The 6801-nt window shown below is 40.6% G+C and overlaps 1 protein-coding gene across 1 annotated transcript in view; it reads left to right on the top strand.

Moving 5' to 3' along the window:
* LOC126258184 (ARF GTPase-activating protein GIT1) overlaps positions 1-6801 on the top strand; it is a 311125-nt gene that overhangs the window by 252954 nt on the left and 51370 nt on the right. The window lies entirely within an intron of this gene.

The raw sequence follows: 6801 nt of genomic DNA, 5'->3' as shown, positions 1-6801 counted from the left end.
CAGTAGCGTAGTCCGTTGTTTTCTCAACAGATCTTAGCGCGCGTTTTCCAACAGATGACAGTGCAGCAATGAATGCAGTAAAGATTGACGTTTGAACAACTCAAGACGGTATTGAAGTGGTATTGGATGTACAAAAGCATTATGGAGCTACTAAGGCAATGGCGTATTCAGGAGAATAGTGAAGTATGGGATAGAACCCATCGACTTTGAAAAATGACATCACAAGGTTCCACCAATGATGTATTGCAAAGACATAGACGAATGTTGACAAGCAAATTCGTGTAGTACTGAGAAAACAGATCGTGGACACTACCATATATACCTATCCATATTTAGAACGTAACGTTATATATATCGCGTTTTTCGCAGTAGAAAGTCCTAGTATCCTATTCTCCAATTGATCTACATAGGTCAGCCAAAGTATAGGATACTACTGCTAGCGGAGAAAAGACTTACATATCATTGAAATGGAATACTTCAGTTAACCTAGACAATAACACCTGCTAAACTCTATCTAAGCGCCATTGTCACCATCACATAGTGGAAATAATTGACATGTACTACCTCCACTTAGAAAAAAAGTTGGAGTAGAACAATAAATACCTATAGTCATATGTACACTAAATGGATCAATGAAAACAAAAAATCTACTACATGTTCATGTATCTCTACATCTCTGACTAGTATTCCTTCATCTCAATCCTTATGACCTATTCTGTGATATTTATTTTCTGTTTTGCTTCTTAGTTCCAGTACATGGCATTTCCTCTGGTACTTGAAAATAATCTAAGGACCATTGAAAACGTTTAATTCTACTGACATGAACTACTGAAGTTTGTCCTGGCAATTGTAGCTTTAGAATTACAGGGACTTTACTGTAACCATCTGGTTAGGAACCTGAAACTGCTTGAAGAACTTTTTTGTCTTACCTTCTGGACTGTAAGGGTTTGCAGGTAATACCCACTGACCTATCTGATATTTTAGAAACTCCTCTTACTTAACCCCACACGCTCTTGATATACCAGCACTTTCATGTCAGCCCATTTTGCCTTTTGCCAGACTTCCTTAAGGGCTTTTGCAAATAACTTAAAGTGTTAACTTTCTTTGCACAACTTTGGTTGAGTCACATCAATTGCAGATGGTATTTTGGGTCCGCATACAAGCTTATAAGGTAGTAACCTTGCTCCTGTGTGAGATTTTGAAATGTAGGCACTAGCCACAAAATCTAAATATACGTCCTAGTTTGGGTATTGAGAATGCACATAATGGCTTAACATGTTCTATAGAATCTCACGAATTTTTTCGATGTGATCATCTGCCTGTAGATGGAATGGACTTGTCCATAATTTCTTAACTTTCAATAAGCGACAGAACTGCTTAACGAGATCGGAACTTGTCCCTTGGTCCATAATAACCGTTTGAGGTATCCCAAACTTAAGTCTCCAATGATTTACCTAGCGTGAGCTACTGTGCCTGCATTCTAATCTGGTATTGCTACCATTGTTAAATACGTTGAGAAGTGATCGACAGTTGTTAATACATACCTGTTAACCGATTGACTCTTGTGAGACAGCTCCAAAATATCGGCTCCTGTCATTCGAAAAGCATAATCGGACTCTGGTAGTCTTCGTATCTTTTGATGGCCTAAATCAGCTCGTTGTGCATGCAGAATGCAGTTCTTGACATATTACTGAACGTCAGCATGTTTTGTTTTCCAACAGAACCTTTCTGCTAATATCCATTGCTCTCTAACTCCATGGACTGATAACATATGGTCATGTCTTTGCAGTAATAATTCTTCCACAGAGCTGCTGTAACTACAACACATGGTTCACACTTGGCTGATCTACACAATATCGCATCTTATATGACAAACTGTGGCCATTTGCAATACATCTGACACACTTTATCACTTGCTTGCACTCTTTTCAGAACTTTGGGATCAAAAGTAGCGGCTGCCGACAGGACGCGCAGTAGTAGCAGCATTTGCCTGATGAGCAGTAAATTAATTTAGTCTTTGTTTTTTTTCTCACGTGCTTCTGCAAATAAGTGAATTATACGTGTGTATTTTACTGTGTAGACTAGTGGTTAGAAAATTAATCATGGTTTCTGTTTTTGCGCAGGTTTTGTGAATATCCTTGTGTAGGGCGGTTTCCTGGTGTAATTTTTTCCGTCGCCAGAAACTCCATCACGCCACTAAGTGGCTGGCCACTGTGGCCGTGCGGTTCTAGGCGCTTCAGTCTTGAACCGCACTGCTGCTATGGTCGCAGGTTAGAATCCTGCCTCGGGCATGGATGGTGTGTGATGTCCTTAGGTTAGTTAGGTTTAAGTAGTTCGAAGTCTAGGGGACTGATGACCTCAGATAGTGCTTAGAGCCATTTGAACGCCACTAAGTATTAGTTTTGTGCTAGTAGAGAGCATACAATTTAGATCAGTGCATCCTAGTTAGAATATTTATCTCGTGCAATTACTTTTCGGTAAACAGGATTTCTAAGAACAGGTACTGAAAAAACATCAACTTCAGTAGAGAAATTTATTTCTGTTTAATAGCTTGTGGCCTCAAAGCACAATGAGAAATCTTCACCGCAACTTTTACTGTTTCATTATTCTCCTTTGGTATATTTTGTATACATTTAAAACTCAGTAACGCCACTTGACGGTCTTATATCTATTTTATGCACAGTACGATATGGCTAGGGACTGTGCTTGTTGTAAGCAGACACAAGGAGAGTTGGCTGTCCATAAACAGCTGGAAGTTGCGTTGGCTACCGTCGACAAGCATCTAGCTAATGTTCAAAGTTGCGGTGACGTCGGGGCGCCAGTGAAGAGACCTGCTTCGACACATTTGGCGCCACTGGAATACCCTGGCGACACTGACGTCGCTGCAGCTTCTGATACGCAACATCTGACCGATCCATCCTCACTCCAGAGTGGGTGTCAGACAGTGTTGGGTTCGCGTGTCACTGGATCGAAGGTGAAAGAGGGAGCAGGCTGTGCAGCTGGTTCCCTATGTCCTAGCAACTGGTACAAGGTGCTACCCAGTGTTGATGATAACTCTGAGCCAGCACAGGATGCCTCCCCTGTTGTGTCAGCGGTCGATTTTACTACCCAGTCCGGGCAAGTACAGAGGGTGGGTATGCTTGTCATTGGGAGCTCCAATACTAAGCGAGTCATGGAGCCCCTGAGGGAGATAGCAGGTAAGGCAGCAAAAAATTCCAGTGTGTATTCGGTATGTTTGCCAGGAGGCCTCATTCGTGATGTGTAGGAGGCCCTACCGTCAGCTACTGAGTGCACTGGGTGCAACAGGCTAGATGTAGTGGCACATGTTGGCACAAATGACACCTGGCACTTTGATTTTGAGACCATCCTTGACTCTTTTCGGCGGCTGGCTGATTTGGTGAATGCAAATAGGAATGCACGCGGGGTGCAGGCTAAGCTGTCTATTTGTAACATCATAAGCAAGGTTGACTGCGGTCCTCTGATTTGGGGCAGAGTGGAAGGTCTAAATCAGAGGCTCACACGACTCTGCGACGGTATCGGATGCGAATTTCTCGACCTCCGCTATTGGGTTCAGTATTGCAGCATCCCCCTTAATAGGTGTGCACTACACGCAGGTAATGGCTACTAGGATAGCAGAGTACGTGTGGCATGCACATGGAGCTTTATTAGGTTAGAGAACCCCTCTCTTGGGATCAAAGGCGATTTACCTGTTAAATCGACCGCAATGACCTCCGAAAATCTTGGTCTTCACAGATCAGAGATAAAAAAGATTAATATGATTTTGGTAAATTGCAAGAACATCCAAGGAAATGTCCTAGAATTAGTAATACGTACTGTAAGTTATAATGCACAGACAGTATTGGGAAGAGAAGCTGGTTGAAACCTGACGTCAATGATAACGAAATCGTAAGCTCAGATTGGAATGTTTATCTTAAGAATAGGTTAGTCGCCAGTGGTGGCGGTGTGTTTATTACAGTAAAAAATTCGATAAAATCTATCGCGGTAAACACGAATACCGAATGTGAGTTAATCTGGGCGAAATTGAGTATCAAAGAACGGTCAAAATAGTGATCGAATGCTTTTATAGACCACCTGGGTCAGGATCTGTAGTTGTAGAGCACTTGAGACGGAACTTGAAAGATGTCATTAGTAATTCTTATGATCATCCCGTTGTAACGGGGTGATTTCAACTTGCCAGATATAGATTGGGGGTGTTATGCCATCAAAACTGGTGCCACAGACAGGGGTTCGTGTGGCATTGTTCTGGATGTCTAGTCCGAAAATTACCTTGGGCAGATAGTTATGAGGGTAACGTCTTAGACCTCCTGGCAACAAAAGACCTGAACTTATCGAATCAGCTAATGTAGAGGAAGGTATCAGTTATCGTATGGCTGTGACGGCATCTATGACCACGCATCCTACAAGGAATGCTAAGAAAGGTAGGAAAATATATTTGCTCAGCAAGGGTGACAGGATACAAATTTCAGAATATCCCAACAGTCAGCATCAAATATTCGGTGATGAGGACGAAGGTGTGGAGAATAAATGGAAAGAAAATTCAAAGGCATCGTTCAAAATGCCATAGACAAGTATGTTCCAAATGAGGTTTTAAGGGATGGGAAAGATCCACCATGGTTTAATAGCCATGTTAGAAAAGTGCTACGTAAACAAAGAGCACTTTGTCTCAGATTCAAGAGAAGTAAAAACCTAGCTGACAAACAAAAGCTGAACGAAGTGAAAACGAGCGTAAGGAGAACAATCAGAGAAGCTTCCAATGATTTCGAAAGTAAGACGTTGTCGACCGACCTGAGCAAAAACCGTAAGAGATTTTGATCGTATGTAAAATCAGTAAGTGGGTCAAAATCATCTATTCATTCTCTCAGCGATCACACTGTCACCGAAACGGAAGATAACAGAGAGAAGCTTGAAATACTGAAATTGGTCTTCCAAAGTTGTTTCACCTGGAAGATCGTAACACTGTCCCTTTCAATCGTCGCATGTACGTCGAAATGGCAGATATTGAGATAACCGATCGCGGAATTGAAAAGCCGCTGCAATCGTTTAGTAGTGGAAAGGCGTCAGGACCAGTTGAGATACCTATAAGATTCTATAAAGAATATGCAAAAGCACTTGTTACCCTTATAGCAGTAATTTATCGTAGATCGCTTAAGCAATGAAAGGTAGCTAATGACTGGAAAAAAGCGCAAGTCATTCCCGTTTTTAAGAAAGGTCATAAGACAGATTCACACAATTATAGACCTATATCGTTGACGTCATTCTGTTGTAGAATTATGGAACATGTCTTATGCTCAAGAATTGTGACGGTTTTGGAAAATGAACATCTCCTCTATAAAAATCAACATTGATTCCGCAAACAGAGTTCCTGCAGAACTCAGCTCGCTCTGTTCCTCCATGAGATCCACAGCGCAGTGGACAACCACACTCAGGTTGATGCCGTGTTCCTTGATTTCAGTAACACATTTGACACTGTCCCGCATTGCCATTTAATGAAAAAAAAAAAACTAACTCACTGAGTATCGGAACAGACTTGCGATTTGATTCAAGACTTTCTTGCAGACAGAACTCAACACGTCGCTCTTAACGGAACAAAATCGGCGGATGTAAAGGTAATATCTGGAGCAGCACAGGGAAGTGTGATAGGACCATTGCTGTTCACAATACACATAAATGATCTAGTAGAAAACGTTGGATGCTCTTTAAGGCTATTTGCAGATGATGCAGTTGTCTATACCAAAGTAGTAACGCCAGAAGATAGTAAGAATTTACAAAACGACCTGCAGAGAATTGAGATTAGAGATAAGATTAGATTAGTTTTTCGTTCCATAGATCCGTGCTGAGGAGATCCTCGTGGATGTGGAACATGTCAATTTTTCTTTAGGCTGAAATAACAATACTAATAGTATGAATATATACAATACATCATTTGTTTCTATTAAAAAATTCGCCGATGGAGTTGAAGAAGTTGGCCACCAGTAAGTCTTTCAGGCTCCTTTTAAACTAATCTTTATTTGTAACTAAATTTTTTATGTTTGCTGGCAAATTATTGAAAATGAGTGTTCCTGAATAGTGGACCCCTTTTTGAACTAAAGTAAGTGCTTTTAAGTCCTTGAGCAGATCATTTTTGTTCCTGGTATTGTATGTATGAACTGAGCTGTTTGTTGGAAAAAGAGATATATTATTTAGGACACATTTCAGTAAGGAGTAAATATACTCAGAGGCAGTAGTTAGTATACCCAGTTCTTTGAAGAGGTTTCTACAGGACGTCCGTGAATTTACTCCACAATAATACGCATTACACACTTTTGGACTCTGAAAACTTATGTTTGACTTGAAGAGTTACCCCAAAATACTATACCATATGATATTATGGAATGAAAGTAGGTAAAGTATGTGAGCTTTTTCATTTTGATGTCGCCTATGTCAGCTAATGCTCCAAGTTGCAAATACAGATTTGTTACAGCGTTTCTGCAGTTAGGTGGTATGCTCCTCCCAACTGAATTTATTATCAAGTTGTAATCCCAGGAATTTAAGACTGTCAACCTCTTCTATCTGCTCTTTTTCATGCTTCATGCATATGCTGGGTGGAAACCTCTTACAGATTCTGAATTGCATATAGTGAGTCTTTTCAAAGTTTAATGTCAGTGAGTTGGCTTTAAACCATTTATTAATATCTATGAAAATATCATTAGCAGATCTTTGTAGAACTACACTAGACATACTATTTATTGCAATACTTGTGTCATCTACAAACAAAACGAACTCTGCTTCTGGCAGTGTAAC

The sequence above is a fragment of the Schistocerca nitens genome, chromosome 1, assembly GCF_023898315.1.
Source record: "Schistocerca nitens isolate TAMUIC-IGC-003100 chromosome 1, iqSchNite1.1, whole genome shotgun sequence".
In the NCBI taxonomy this organism is placed as follows: Eukaryota; Metazoa; Arthropoda; class Insecta; order Orthoptera; family Acrididae; genus Schistocerca; species Schistocerca nitens.
Note: the sequence above shows the minus strand (reverse complement) of the source record. Positions and strands in the feature narration are given on the sequence as shown.